This window comes from Nicotiana sylvestris, chromosome 1 (assembly GCF_000393655.2).
Source record: "Nicotiana sylvestris chromosome 1, ASM39365v2, whole genome shotgun sequence".
Classification (NCBI taxonomy): domain Eukaryota; kingdom Viridiplantae; phylum Streptophyta; class Magnoliopsida; order Solanales; family Solanaceae; genus Nicotiana; species Nicotiana sylvestris.
This window is the reverse complement of record NC_091057.1, coordinates 76035171-76052630: the sequence shown is the minus strand read 5'-3', so window position 1 is coordinate 76052630 and position 17460 is coordinate 76035171.

Here is a 17460-nt window from a genome sequence, read left to right as displayed (position 1 = left end):
CACAAATCACATCCCAAAGCTCTGAGTCCTCAACCATTATGAAGTCATGCATTCTTGTTTTCCACCAAGCATAGTATTGGCCATTGAATCTTGGTGGTCTGTATGTTGATTGCACTTCCCCGAAGTTTGGTGGAGCAACTATGAAGATCCTTTCTAGGTGCTAACCTTTTAGAAAGAACCTGCTCTGATACCAATTGATAGAATATATAAGTCCACCAAAATATATAAAGACCAAGTCCTATATTGGTTTCCACTGATTATGCAACAGTACGTAAAAGAACACAGAGGAATTTTACGTGGAAAGCTCTAAGCTCACGTGATTAAAAACCACGACCTACCCTTGTAGGATTTCAACTTTACTACTGAGCAAACATTAGATTACAACCTATTGTAACCTAGGAATTAACCTCTTAATCCCTTACTAACTTGTAACAACTCTATTACAAGCCACTTTTTAATAACTCTATTACAAAGACTTTGCAACTTGACTAACTCTAGCCAAGACACAAATACAAGGGTTTATGATTTACAAAGGGTTTCCTACATAATGCTTCTAACTAATCTAAGTAGGAGTTACAAATGAAGAACAAATAACAAAGACTCAACAAACCTAAGGACTTAAGATATCTTCAATCTTTGGATCTGGTCCTTGAGGTTGCAGCAACTTTGTTCTTGAGAGAGGTTGTGGCTAGCACTTAGAGAATATTTTCTTTTGATTTTGCAAGTGTTAGAGAGATGAAATCTCTTGCCTCATGTTGATAATATATGTGTGTGATATCATCAAGGATGATGCAATAAAGTGCCCTTTAGTTTGGCCGTAACAAGCTACAACTGTGTTGCTGTACTGCTGCCAAACGGTATAATGCAACAACTTTTACAGCTGTAGAGTTGAATGTACAACGACTAGGGAAACTGATCCCTATCTGGTCCCTCTCTTGTTTCCTTATCTGATTTCATTGAGAATTGAACCAGACATCTGACTAGTTATTCTAAATGCAAGGGAACTTAATTGTATTAGATTCCTTATCTTGTTTTCTCATGAAGTAAGTTGTTTTACCTTCCTTGATTTTATTTATACATGTGTGACATCACTTACCATGATGTAAGTAAGGTAGGTAAAAAGACTTCCACAGAAAGTTGACTGCTGCACTGTTCCTGTATAGTAGCGTGTGCAGGCAGCAACTTTCTAGCTGGAGAGTTGACTTCGTACAGTCTCCTCGGGAACAGGTAGGGACCTGTTCCCTTAGCTATTCCTTCCACTATGAAGAGTTGAGTTATATCCCATGCTGGATCCTAACCTAGAACTTTGTGATCTTAATGTCTTGTAAATGTGTAACAGGTTCCTTATTTGTTTCTGGATGGTAAGTTTGTTAGATCATCAAAATATAAAGTAAAGTACTTATGACCAAATCACTTGTAACCTATCACTTATCGATAACATAGATTGTTTTTCTTGGTCCCATTTAGACATGACAAGGATCCCACCGAAGATAATAACGCATCGGCTAAGCCTCGACCCCAGTACAAACCTGTGAAACAAAAAAGAAGGCCCCAGTCCGAGGTAAAGCATGCATTCATAAAGGATGAGGCAACTAAATTTCTTAAAATAGGGTCCATTCGGGAGGTAAAACACCCCGAATGGTTAGCCAATGTAGTAGTAGTCCCTAAAAAAGGGAACAAACTTAAAATGTGTGTAGATTACAAGGATTTGAACAAGGCATGCCCTAAAGTCTCTTTCTCACTGCTTAACATCGATCGCATGATCGATGCCACGGCTGGCCACGAGATCCTTACATTTCTCGATGCCTATTCCGGGTATAACCAAATTCAGATGAACTCGGAAGACCAGGAGAAGACCTCATTTATCACCAAATATGGAACGTATTATTATAATGTAATGCCCTGCGGATTAAAAAATGCAGGAGCTACTTATCAACGTCTCGTAAATAAAATGTTCGAAGAACAAATAGGTAAGTCAACGGAAATTTATATTGATGACATGATAGTTAAGTCCCTGCGCGAGAGGACCATTTGGTTCATTTGCAGGAAATGTTCGAGATTTTGAGGAAATACAACATGAAACTCAACCCTGAGAAATGTGCTTTTGGTGTAGGCTCGGGCAAGTTCCTAGGCTTCATGGTGTCAAATCGGGGAATCAAGATCAACCCCGATAAAATCAAGGCCATCGAAGACATCACCGTCATGGACAACGTAAAAGCCGTACAGAGGCTAACTGGGTGGATAGCTACTTTAGGCCGATTTATCTTGAGGTCATTGGATCGAAGCAACATATTTTTCTCTTTACTCAAGAAGAAGAATGATTTCACCTGGACCCCAGAGTGCCAACAAGAATTAGAGGAATTAAAACGATATCTATCGAGCCCACCATTGCTTTACACCACGAAGGCAGATGAGAAACTCTACTTATACTTGGAGTTGCCGAAAATCGCGGTAAGTGGCGTCCTAGTTCGAGAAGACCCAGGTACGCAATTTCCCATTTACTATGTAAGTCGAACCTTAGGGGAAGCAGAAACTAGATATCCACACTTAGAGAAATTAGCACTTGCACTAATAAGTGCTTCTAGGAAATTGAAACCATACTTTCAATGTCATCCAAACTTACACACTTTGTAATATTTTACACAAACCCGAACTTTTGGGTCAATTGGCAAAATTGGCCGTCGAACTCAGTGGGTATGATATCGAGCATCAACCCCGAACGACCATCAAGTCTCAAATTTTAGCGGACTTCATGGCCGATTTCACGCCAACCCTCGTATCTAAAGTTGAAAAGGAACTCTTGTTAAAGTCGGGTACATCATCGGGGGTATGGACCCTTTTCATAGATGGTGCTTCTAATGTGAAGGGGTCCGAGTTGGGCATCGTTTTGAAGCCACCCACAGGTAGCACTATCAGACAATCTATCAAAACTTCTAGGTTGACTAACAATGAGGTCGAGTACGAGGCCATGATTGCAAGTCTCAAGCTAGCTAAAAGCTTGGGGGCAGAAGTCATTGAAGCAAAGTGCGACTCTTTATTGGTGGTAAACCAAGTAAACAAAAGCTTCGAAGTTCGAGAGGATAGAATGCAAAGGTATTTGGACAAGCTACAAGTGACTTTGCATTGCTTCAAGGAGTGGACTCTGGATCATGTACCTCTAGAAAAAAACAACGAGGATGATGCACTTGCAAATTTGGGATCATCAGTCGAGTAAGATGATATTATCCCGGGGACTATCGTCCAACTATCGAGATTTGTGGTCGAGGAGGGTCATGCCGAGATAAACTCTACAAGCTTGACCTGGGATTGGAGGAATAAATATATCAAATAACTAAAGAATGGAAAGCTCCCATCGGACCCTAAAAAGTCGAGGGTCCTATGAACCAAATCTGCCTAATTTACATTGGATGAGGATGGAACATTATGCAGAAGGACGTTCGATGGAACATTAGCGGTATGTTTGTGGTCGGGAGACACCGATTATGTTTTACGAGAGGTTCATGAAGGCACTTGTGGGAACCACCCTGGCGCCGAATCTTTAATTCACAAAATCATTAGAGCAGGATACTACTGGGATAGCATGGAAAAAGACACTAAGGAGTTTGTTCGAAAATGTGATAAATGTCAAAGGTTTGCACCAATGATCTATCAGCCTGGGGTACAACTTCATTCAGTCCTATCCCCATGGCGGTTCATGAAATGGGGAATGGATATCGTCGCCCCTCTGCCAACGGCCCTAGATAAAGGTAAATTCATTTTGTTTATGACTGACTACTTTTCTAAATGGGTGGAAGCATAAGCCTTCGAGAAGTCAGAGAAAAAGAAGTTATAGACTTCATCTGGGACCACATCGTGTGTCGATTCGGGATACCTGCTGAAATCGTATGCGATAATGGAAAGCAATTCATTGGAAGCAAGGTAATAGAGTTCCTCGAGGAACACAAAATAAAAAGGATCTTATCAATGCCGTATCAACCAAGTGGAAATGGACAGGCCAAATCGATGAACAAGACTATCATTCAAAACTTAAAGAAAAGGTTGAACGACGCTTAAGGGAAATGGAGAGAAGTTCTACCCAAAGTTCTTTGGGCATATCGAACGGCATAGAAGTCCAGCACAGAGGCAACCCCGTTCTCCTTAGTATATGGCTCTGAGGCCTTAATTCCAGTCGAGGTCGGGGAACCTAGCGCCAGATTTCGACATGAAACGCATGAATCAAATCATGAGGCTATGAATACTAGCCTCGAACTATTGGATGAAAAACAAGAAACTGCAATTGTTTGGATGGCTGCACAGAAGCTAAGAATCGAGAGATTTTACGATAGAATAGCCAATCTTTGCCACTTTGGAATCGGGGACTTAGTTCTAAGGAAAGTCACCCTCAATATTCGGGACCCAAATGAAGGGAAAATAGGCCCGAATTGGGAAGGACAATATCTAGTCATCGGTGTCATTGGAAAGGGATCTTACAAACTTGGCACGATGGAAGGCGAACAATTTCCGAACAATTGGAACGTATCACTACTCAAACAATATTATTGCTGAGGTATGACTCTCTCCCTTTTCCATTTGTATTTAGGACTAACTTATTGCAGGTGTTTGATCGAGGCATCGAGGAAACTCTTCAGCACGAAGGTCTTAGGTTTTAAAGCACGCGTTTCACTCTTTATCCCTTAGATTGGTTTTTATCCCGAATGGGTTTTTCCAGCGAGGTTTTTAATGAGGCAACAATTATGTACTACATGAGAAAAATTTAAAAGTATCCAAGTCTTCTTTTCAATCAACCTCGAATACTGGGGGGCATCTCTCTCAGGGGTTATATTTTTAAGGAAAATACTTCATGTCAAAGGGTCTCGATAGAAAAACCTTTAATGGGCCAAACGTTCAGATGAACCGTGTCCATATAGAATAGTAGAGCCCCGATGGCAAAACATGTACGCATGTATGAATCATTCAAAGAAGCATTCTTTCTATATCAAATGCTTTGTGTCTCAAAGAAATTTGCTACTATAAGAGCTCCATACTTGTGATTTTGTGAGAAATGGCTCAAGGGCCAAACACAAATACACCTCGAACACTCGGGGACTATTATCGACAGACAACACATTCAAGTTATCTAAACTAGGATTCATAAAACCTCAAAGAGGCACCCCTCGACACATAGACCAAGGCCATTGTACTCGGGGACTATTTCGAACAAGTTCAAAATGTTATCGGGGAATAAGTCCAATAGGCATACCCAAAGGCTACGACCATATTGAAGGCTACAGTCGAAATAACGCGGCTCGGAGATGTCCAAATCCCGCAATAAACAATAGACCTTAAAATACTTTGAAAAAATCATTTAAAAGGTTATCCCAGAAAAACGATTAAAAAAGGGGCTTCGATAGAATCAGCCCTCGAAAAACCTTAAGAGGTATCAAATTACCTTAACACAGACGTGCTAAGGCATAAAAAGCAAAGGGGTCTCAATCGGCATCGGACCCTCAAAAAACCCAATGGATAAAAAACGCATGCTAAGGCATAGAGCAATTTTTACCAAGTCTTTTAAGCCGAAAAAGGGGAAATAATAGCCATCTTTTAGAGGACATAACGACCGATCTAAAAGAGCCTAAGGTCCAATACAATTAGGGTTCGAGACCTTGTTCTCACCCGATCCGAACCCAAGGGTTCAATTATCCCGAGCCCAAATAAAATACTAACTTGATTATGGCTCGAGGACTCACCATTATCCGGCACAAGCCCTTACGGGTCTATGCCCCAAAGTTTGAACCTTATTCGAACTCGACCATGGCAACTTCAAGGAAGTCGTTCGAGACAAAGTCTCGAACACGTCGTTCAAAGAATGAAACTATGCAAAAATTTTGCAAGGCAAGAAACATGTTCATAAAAATTGAGAAGACATTCAAGGAAATTTTTCTTTTATATATTAAAAAAAGATATGTACAAGAGACCGATAAGAGGTCTTACAAAAAGAAAAAGAAACATCCTATTTATGCCCGGGGCTGGTTTCTCCCTCGGGAGAAACTTCCTCTTCGGGCCCATCTTCGTTATCAGACCCGCCTTGGCTGCCTTCATCATCATCATCATCATTGGAGGAGGAGACGAGAAATCTGGCATTAGCTTCAAGCGCCTTTGCTTGAGCTATCTCTTCAGTGAGGTCGAAACCTCGAGCGTGGATTTCCTCGAGGGTCTCTCTCTGGGATTGACACTTGGCCAAATCATTACTCCGTTGCTCTCGGTTGGAGGCTTCCCTTAGCTCCGTTTGAGCAGCCTCATCATCCCTTAAGTATACAACAATAGTTTAATCAGCCATGACTTTTGTCTTCTCGACCTCAGCCCTGGCCTCAGCAAGCTTGACCTCGAGCTCGTTGATCCTTTGGGCCCGGGCCGAACTTTTATCTTTAGCACCCCGGAGTTAGGTCCCAGCCAATTCCAATTTGGCTAAAGCATCCTCCTTCTCCGCAGCAAGGCTATCCATATTCTCTTTCTACAGGTTGCACTCAGCCTTGACCTGATCGACCTCCCCTCGAAGCAGCTCGATCTTCTCAAGCTTTTACTGCAGCTGAGACGCTGAAGTATTAGCCTCCACAGTTAGGTCAAGTAGACCATACTGTTTCAAAATGACAGTTACCTGCTTGTCTAGCTCGACCTCATTTTTACAAGCCTTGGCCAAGTCCGCCCGAAGGTCCTTGAGCTCCTCCTCCGTTTGACTGCAAAGGAGATTTAAGGCCTTCTCTTCATCCGAGATCTTATGGAGCTCGACCTCGCATTGGCTCAGGTCGGCCCTAAACCTGGTGAAAGCCTACACAGAAAAAAGATATCAATTACGGTAAGGGGAGAAGAAGAAAAAGAAAATTGCAACAATAGGAATTAATGCTTACTTGAGAGAAAAGCCGTTGAGCCTCTTTGAAGAGGGTAGATGGATTGTTGAGATCGGCGACATCGTCGACCCTGGAAAAGCAATCCCTAAAAGGATCTTCTTCACTGGGGACTCCGCTTAAGTCAGGCATTTGCAGAGCCCGAGCCTCCCTTATGGCCTCCTCAAAATAAGTTGGTAGAGGGGGAGAGTGACCTATTGTCATGTACCCAAGAAAATTACTCGGGGTGTTTTTGGGATTTCGGAACCTGTCCCCTACAGTGTTCTTGTTGATGGCCGAGGTGTAATCTCGACCTCGGGCGATTCAGGGGCTTTGCCTGTGTTTTTCTTTGGAGCTTTCTCACCACGAGGCAGGGTCTCCGGTTCAGAGGGCTTGGTAGCTTAAACTGGCTTCCTGGCTCGGGTCACCAGTGCCGAGTCTTCACCCTCATCTTCTTCATCATCATTCAGTTGGTGGATTGAGTCTATATCCACAGGAATGAGATTCTTCCCGCGTCTTCGAGTAGGACACCTTTTATCTTGGGGGTCTTTGGGTTTCAAAACCCTTTTCCTCTTATTATCTTTCCCCGATTTTAGAATCAGAGACTCGTTCTCTTCCCCGGGCGGGGCTAGCCTCATTTTAGAGACATCTCCAATGCCTGCATGAATGAAAATTAGGTATGAGTAAAGAAACATCTCCGATAAAGGGGAAAAGCATCAAAAACTTACACGGAGAACTTACCGTGGTGTTTGGCTTCCCATCTGCCCCTCGCCAAGTCACGCTAGCGGCACTTGTCATACAAGGAGGCCGCAACTAGTTTTTGGATCCAGTCTTCGAGGTCAGCGACCACATGCGGCATCCCAGCGACCACTACAAAAAAGATGAAGGCGTCATGAAATGCAAAAACGGAATACAAAAGGCTATTGGGAAAAAACTTCACTTACGATCAAGGTTCCACTTCTCTGGGAACGATATTTTCTCCTCTGGGATGATGTCTCAAGTCCTCACTCGCACATACCGGATTATCCAGCCCCGATGCTTATCCTTATCGTTGCTGGCAAAGAAGGCCTTGGTCGATAGGCATTGGAGCTTGATCAACCCTAGGAAAAGCTGAGGGCGATACAATCGGATAAGATGATTGAGGGTGAACTCTAGCCCCTTGGCCTTGCTGTAGAAGTAGCGGAGCATGATCACTATGTGCCAGAAATAAGGGTGGATCTGGCTGAGGGTGACCTGATACCTCTTGAAGAAGTCGATCATGATTGGGTCGATGGGACCCAACGTGAAGGGGTAAGTGTAAAAACTTAGGAAACCCTCCATATGAGTGGTGATACTCTCCTCGGGGGTAGGGATCTGTACCACGACCTCATCCTCCCAGCCACAGTCTCTCTTCATGGACTCGAGGTGCTTCCCTGTTATCGAGTAAATATACCTCGATACATGCTCACATCGACCGGGAATCGGGGGGGGGATTTTCAACTTTGAAGTCTTTCTTTATGACACAAGGGCCAGGAATAATCTCGTGAAGGGCTGGCGCTTTATCGTCGACCGGCCGGGAAGAAGAGGAGGAAGCTTTCTCCTTTTGAGGAACGGTTTTGGAGGTTTTCACCATTGATTTAGGTTAGAGGAAGCGGAAAGAGGCAGAGTTCAATATCTTTCGGCGCTAAAAGGGCAGGAATAACAGGTAGTGAGAGAGACAAATAAAGAGGGAGAGAGATTAGGGAAGTTTGAAGGTGGCTTGAAGATGGAAGTAAAGTTTTTGATTCGAATAAGGAACCTTGTATTTATAGGTAAGCGGCGACGGTTCAACGGCGCTAGTGGCCGACCGCCACTGGCAAGCATTTAATGTTTTGGGAAAGTGAACTGTCGGGGACATTTTGGTCACTTCGAGCGCTTACGTCATGTGGATGACATCATCATCAGGGGCTCCAGAAAATCGAGGCTCAAATCGTTTCTTATCATCTTACTATAAGAAACGCGGGGAGGGGGGTACTATCTGTATATGGTCGAAATCAGGTATGCCCGATTCGGTAGGCTCGGGGAATTACTTCGAGAAAAAGCTCAAAATGGACCTGGCTCGAGCCCGATGGCAGAGTATAGAAATTGAAGACCGAAGTGCTCGATGAGAACCAAGGCCGAGTATGAACAACCTCGAGATAATACCGTTATGGTTTAATAACAGAAAGAGTGAGATTCCCGCAACGACCCAAAGATCCCGACGTAAATTTCAGAACGGATTTGTACTAGGCGATTATACAGATCTCCAATAAAATTCCCTACGATAATTAGAAGTGTACCTTATTTAGGACTCCCTTACTATATAAAGGGGAGCCCATTCATTTGTAACATACGATTCATTGACAAAGGAATATACATTCTTCACTTTCTTGCTTGCTATTCATCAGAGTTGCCTTATAATTTTGTTGTTCTTGCTAACCTACCTCGAGGCCACCATAACTCAAGGTCAAGACTTTTTGCACACTGGTTTGACTTGCTTTATTTCTTTAATTTAGATATTTAATTTCTTGTTTATTAATTGGTATTAGACTAAATTATGTATCTTTAAAACACAATATAAGTTTAATTGTTACTTAGATTTTAGGGTAAACACTTTTTTAAACTTATATATAGTTTATTACCCGACAAATATAGGGTCTAAACGGTTGCTTTACTTATTTTATGTAGGTGAGTGGCTTTCATTGTTTTGGAAATTTCATTATCTAAGACTCAACCCATTTTAATGACCAACCATTTTCGAAACAGATACCGAAATTAGAAACATACCTGCACTAAAAATATTTTCAAAGTAAGAAACTAGCATCGTTGGAATATCAGTTAAAAGAACATTTAGAAAGTTAGTGCATGATATTGTTTGCGTCGACCACAGGTATTGTCTCAATCTGGTGTCAGGGGCGGCCCTTGACGTTCTGGACACGTTAAAAGTTTATTTTTTTATTTACTTATTTGTTAGCAGTTGAGATTTGATGAACATAAAGGCGAATTATCTTAAATTAGCAACGCTTTTTGTGAAAACACACGTTCGAGCTGAAGAAATAAAAATTAGTTGTGTATAATATTAATGCTGAAGAAATAAAAATTAGTTGTGCATATTATTAATGAGTTTTGAGGATCGACACAAGTACATAGCAGTAAAAATAGACGATAAGAACATTTTGGCATAAGTTTTTGAGCCAACGATATTGTGTGGGGTAAAATTGGTTAGTGATAGGTGAATGAATGACATAGTGACATGTGGAATTGGAGAAGGTAATATATGAGTCAACAAATAGTTGATATCGGATACAAACATGTATTCAGTGTTGTATATATTCCAAAGGCAAGAGAACCGACAACGTAGATTTGAAAGGAAGACATCGATTACGTGTCACGCCCCAAACCTGGGGAGGCGTGGCTGACACCCGATGCCGTAGTGGAACGAGCGAACCACTCTGTAACTCATTCGTTCCTTTTGTAACTATCATGGGCCGACATGACTATAACTCGTAATGTACAATTGTAAGTGGGCAAATGTTATATTAATGAACCATCGTTCATAAAACATGGATACATATGGGCCATCAAGGCCTCTGGCATGCTGTACAAAATGAACCCCTGTCTACAAAAGCCTCTAACATTATTTGACGTCAAATTGAACAGGGTACCGGCCTACCCATAAGTATGTAATAAAACTCTGACATGATGACTCATAGACTCGGATGCACTCCGAATGAGGTGTAGTCTTACCGATCCTTCTCTGAATGCCAATCTTGTCTACTATAAGGGTTCATCAAGTTGATTGTCTATACATGCAAGCATGAATGCAGCGTCCCCAACAAAAGGACGTCAATACGAATAATGTACCGAGTATGTAAGGCGGAACTTAGACATAACAGTAAGTCATCATTAATTAAGAACATGGAAGAAACATGGGATAAATGACTCAACTTATAAGTCTGGATTACTCCGTAAATCATGAAATATTTATAATGTCATGTATATGCGTGTGAATGTCATGTAATGCATAGGTCTGTACGTACAAAATATCATCAAGCCTTTAAGGGCATCCCATCATAATCATATCATCTCAGCCACTGCGGGCAAAATCATCAACGTATACCAGCTGATCAGGTGGTGATGCGTATATAACGCCGTAACCTTTTCCCATATCCCATATATATATATATATATATATATATACACACATATACGTGTATATAACGCCGTCTGAGTCATATTTCAGCCACTGTGGGCAACATCATCATCGTATACCAGCTGATCAAGTGGTGGTGCGTATATAACGCCGTAACCTTTTCCTATATCCCATATACATATATATACGTATACACGCGTATATAACGCCGTCTGAGTCATATTTCAGCCATTGTGGACAATATCATCATCGTATACCAGCTGATCAGGTGGTGGTGCGTATATAACGCCGTAACCTTTTCCCATATCCCATATACATACATATACGCGTATATAACGCCATCTGGTCATGGGTCAATGTGTATGCATAAATGTATGAAATTCGTATGAAATACGTTAATAAATTCTCTTGGAATGTCATAAAGATAATATACCTGTCGGATAAACTTTATCAAATACGTATTTTTCTGAGATCCATAAATAGAAGATATAATAATAATAATAATAATAATAATAATAATAATAATAATAATAATAATAATAATAATAATAATAATAATTAAGAAATAACAATATTTTCTTCACATGTGAAAACCATTGTGTTAGTGTTGTTAAGCCTTGCTGCTCAAATATTTCAATGATAAGGGAATCAATAATATAATATAAGTGAAGCAAGACGATACATGATGGTACATTCAACCTTTTCTCTACATCTTCAAAGGCTTTTACAATCATGTACACTTGCATACAATCTAGCTTACTGGACTCTTCCCATTTCAGTGATAAATTGCTCAATTATGACTTATATTTATATTTTATCTCTCTTTTCTCTTTGTGGTGTGACTAATTACTAATTCACATGGGAAATCAAGAATATAAACACCCTTAGTATTTCTATAAATTGAATCATTTATGAAAGTTGTGCATTTGCTAATTTCGCATGCGTTGTATAGATCATGCCAAACAGAAAGAAGAAATATCTTTAACATACCTGTATTAAAGAAAAATCCGTATAATATTCTGGAGAAAGATTCAGTTGAAGACTATGGAGAGTAGTATCAGTTCCAAATGCATGTCTTGAGCATTGGAGTACAATCATGGTACATGGGAGCCAAATTAATTTTGAGACTATTCACTTCTCTACAGTCGAACTTAGAAAGAAATGGAACTAGTGAAATTCAGTTCCCTTTGGCAGAAAGGAGAGAGAGGCATATTTTTGGCTCAAAAGCTAAAAGGTAGAAAGGTATGTCCAAATTAAAGGGACTACCAGAAGGTATGTTTGGTCATTGTTATCTACTCTTACGGACACTAACCATAAGATGAACTCATGAAATTAATGATCATACTCTTGAACATGCAATACTTTTACAAATTGTTAATCATTGATATGATGGATGCACCAATTTTTCATCTAACCCTTTTTTGCTTCCAATCAACTATGCCTATAAAACTAAATTTTTCACTAATTTATCCACCATTAATGTTTTTGGGTGGTGTTGAAACAGGGTAGTTGTTATTGATCACCATGCCAAAGAGGATTAGGTTGTCATTTGAATATCCCCCAAAACTATTTCCTAATAAGAAAATATTTAAGATGCTAGATTACATAGACCAAACTTTCCTCCTACTTAGATAGGCTCACAATGTCCAGATTTTCATAAAAAAAGCAATAATTTGGAAGAAACTTCAAACGTGTCCTGTTGTCCACCAACTCATCCTCGTTACTCCAAGAATTTTTAACCTCTATGGCATGCATGAGTGCCACCTTTTACAAGACTTTACGAGTCATTTCTTTGAAAGGGAGGGGCTGCCACGTAGGGGTGGGCAAAATATCCAAAATAATGAATTAATTAATTAGGTAATGATCCGTTACACGATAATTAACCAATTACTCACGTAATAAAAAAATTATATCAACTTACTTAAAATACTACTCACTTTTAACACACTTTATATATCATACTATAATATACTTTACTATCATGGTCATGTGGTACCATATATAATAAATATATATACTATTATTTAAAACTTCCATGTAAAAATACATATATTTTCTCAACTTCTAATTTTCCTAATCTCATATAAAGAGTAAAAAATTTTGTACACTTAATTCTTAAAATAGTAAAAAGATAACCTTCTTTTCTAGTGAGAAAATAATTTATATCTTTACAATAAAGAAAATCTCATAAAATTTTCTCATATTATGTGTATAATTTAAAATATATTCGAAAGTAGTAATATTAATAACTATATAAAATCATATTTTTCAAACATTTTTTTTACAAAAATATTCCACTCAAAATACCATATCAAATATATATATACCATGGTATTAATGTTATTAAACTTACGGTGTGTAACATCCTTCCCTCTTTAGAATATTCGTCCTCGAATGTTAACTCTTAAAGATTTACAATTTTTTTTACTAGGGTCTCCTCTGTAAATTAAACTAAAACCCAAACTATATCTGAAGTCTTGACTATTCACAATCTTTTGTACCTGAGTATCTCGTATCTTTTTCGCCTTTACTTTACCTACTTACTTTTTAATCTCGTATCGTATCTTCTGTTTCTTTCATAACCTCCCACAACATAGGTGGAAATTATGCCTTAAAGCTCTAATGTGATAGCACCTCTGGTGCATACAAAATTCGATGGAAACTTTATACTGACTTGTTACGGCTCAGCTCTATGGCACAATCTAGAAACAAAAGAAGGATAACATTTCCTAAATGCCCTATAGCCTCTCAATTATAAATGTGGCGCGCAACACATCCATAAGTGAGACTCTACTAGGTACGACTTTGTAGACTCCCTAGGACATGAACTGCTCTGATACCACTTTGTCACGCCCCAAACCTGGGAAGGCGTGTCTGGCACCCGGTGCCGCAGTGGCCCGAACGAACCACTCTATAACTCATTCGTTCCTTTTGTAACTATCATGGGCCGATATGGCTACAACTCGTAATGTACAATTGTAAGTGGGCAAATGTTATATTAATGAACCATCGTTCATAAAACATGGATACATATGGGCCGTCAAGGCCTCTGACATGCTATACAAAATGAACCTCTGTCTACAAAGCCTCTAAGATTATTTGACGTCAAATTAGACAGGGTACTGGCCTACCCATAAGTATATAATAAAACTCTGACATGATGATTCATAGACTCGGATACACTCCGAATGAGGTGGAGTCTTACCGATCCTTCGTTGAATGCCAATCTCGTCTACTATGTGGTTCATCAAGCTGATTGTCTATACCTGCAAGCATGAATGCAGCGTCCCCAACAAAAGGATGTCAGTACGAATAATGTACCGAGTATGTAAGGTGGAACTGAGACATAACAGTAAGTCATAATTAATTAAGGACATGGAAGAAACATGGGATAAATGACTCAACCTGTAAGTCTGGATAACTTCTTAAATCATGAAATATTTATAATGTCATGCATATGTGTGTGAATGTCATGTAATGTATAGGTTTGTACGTACAAAATATTATCAAGCCTTTGAGGGCATCCCATCATAATCATGTCATCTCAGCCACTGTGGAAAAAATCATCAACGTATACAAGCTGATCAGGTGGTGATGCATATATAACGCCGTAACCTTTTCCCATATCCCATATATATATATATATATATATATATATATATATACGCGTATATAATACCGTTTGAGTCAAATTTCAGCCACTGTGCGCAACATCATCATCGTATACCAGTTGATCAGGTGGTGGTGCGTATATACCGTCGTAACTTTTTCCCATATCCCATATACATATATATACGCATATATAACACCATCTGGTCATGGGTCAATGTGCATGTATAAATGCATGAAATTCGTATGAAATACGTTAATAAAATCTTTTGGAATGTCATAAAAATAATATGCCTGTCGGATAAACTTTATCAAATACGTATTTTTCTAAGACCCATAAACAGAAGATATAATAATAATAATTAAGAAATAACAATATTTTCTTCACATGTGAAAACCATTGTGTTAGTGTTATTAAGCCTTGCTGCTCAAATATTTCGATGATAAGAGAATCAATAACAGAATATAAGTGAAGCAAGATACATGATGGTACATTCAACCTTTTCTCTACATCCTTAAAGGCTTTTACAATCATGTACACTTGCATACAATCTAGCTTACTGGATTCTTTCCATTTCAGTGATAAATTGCTCAATTATGACTTATATTTATATTTTATCTCTCTTTTCTCTTTGTGCTGTGACTAATTACCAATTCACATAGAGAATCAAGAATATAAATACCTATAGTATTTCTATGAATTGAATCATTTATGGAAGTTGTGCATTTGCTAGTTTCGCATGTGTTGTATAGATCATGTCAAAGAGAAAAAAAGGATAGTGTGACAACCCAGTCAGTTGTCTCATGAGTTGCCGCTCTATTTCCCCCTTTTATGCTTCTTATTGCTTTGTCTATCAGTTCTATATGTGATCAGGTTGGTTGGCTCGGGTTCGGAAAGGATTGGGTAAGGTTTGAGACACTTAGTCTCTTTTGAGGAAGCTTAAGTTGGAAAAGTCAACCGGATATTGACTTATGTATTAGAGAGCTCGGATGTGAGTTTTAATGATTCGGATAGCTTCGAGAGGTGATTTAGGACCTAGGAGCATGATCGGAATATGTTTTGGAGGTCCGAAGTAGATTTAGGCTTGAATTGGATTTTTGGCGTTTTCCGGTTGATAGGTGAGATTTTGATATAGGGGTCGGAATGGAATTCCGAAAGTTGCAGTAGTTCCGTTGTGTCATTTAGGATGTGTGTGCAAAATTTCAGGTCATTCGTACGTGGTTTGGTTGGATTTTTGATCAAAAGCGGAATTCAGAAATATTTTGAAACTTAGGCTTGAATCCGATGTGTTTTGGTTGATTCGATGTTGTAAGAGGTGTATTGAAGATTGGTAAAAGTTTGAATAAGGTTTTGGGATATCTTTGTGCTTTTGGTTGAGGTCTCGGGGGCCTCGGGGCGATTTTAGATGGTTGACAGAGAGTTTGTAATTTTTGGTGAAGCTGGAGATATTCTACTTCTGGTGTTTCCGCACCTACGAATTGGGGACCGCAGGTGCAATGCCGCAGATGCGAGGGTAAGGCCGCAGAACGGAAAGGGGAATGGGAAGGCTGTGACCGCAGAAGCGGTTGAGGGGCCGCACCTGCGATGGCGCAGGTGCAGGCAATGCATCACAGAAGCGGTTGTTGGTGACTTAAGTGAGGACCGCATATGCGGTGGTCTTGACCGCAGAAGCAGGAATTGGGACGCAAATGCAAAATCCCTGGGCTAGAACATATAAATTGTTTCCTTCACGATTTTGAGCTATTCCACCATTTTTAAGTCGGCTTTGGATCTTTTTGGACGATTTTGAAGAAGGATTTCAAGGGAACTTCATTGAGGTAAGGATTTTGGACCTAAAACTCGTCCCTATGGTATTACTTCACGGATTAGAACTATAATTAATGGAATTTAAGGGTTAAAATTGGGGAAAATTAGGGCTTGGTATTGGAGACCTAGACCTGAGGATTTGAGGGACCATTTGTGGTCGGATTTTGGTACTTTTGATATATACGAACTCGTGGGGAGATAAGGAATCTACTGATGTAATTTTATCAAATTCCGAGATGTGGGCCCGGGAGTCGGGTTTTGGTAATTTCGGGATTTATGTTGTAAATTGATTATTTTCGCTTGGGCTTCGTTCCCTTAGCATATTTTGAAGTCGTGGTTCTGATAATGGATAGATTCGACGCGAGTGGAGGCCGATTCGAGGGGCAAAGGTGTCGCGGGCTAGAGTTTGGACCAGATTGAGGTGAGTAATGATTGTAAATGATGTCTTGAGGGTATGAAACCCCGGATTACACATCGTTGTGCTATATTGTGGTGACGCACACGCTAGATGACGAGCGTGGGGTCGTGCACTGTTGGGGATTGTGACATAGTCCATCCCGAATGACTATTTTACTGCGTATTTAACTGAAATCTATTTGCTATCATCTTGTTTTGGGTTGAATGCCATATTTGGGCTTCGTGCCAACTTTTTGAACCCTTAGGGGATTTTTATTGATATTTCCTCACTGTTTTGACTTTATACTTGAACTCAGTCATGCTATATTCAACTCTTTTTCATAACTCAGCCATGTTTACTCTGCTTTAACACTTAATTGATATTTTAAATGATATTTTGTGTTGAGTGCTATATTTTACTTTTGCTCGAGTGGCTTGTGAGGATTTTGACTGAGTAAGGACAAGGACCTATGTTGTGAGGAAACATTGATTATGATTATGATTATGAGGCCGATGGCCTGGGATATGTACGCCACGAGGTGTCTTGTTGATATGAGGCCGAGAGCCTAGTGTTGATGCCACGAGATGGCTTGATATTGCTCTTGGGCCGTAAGGGGCCCCTCCAGGAGTCTGCACAC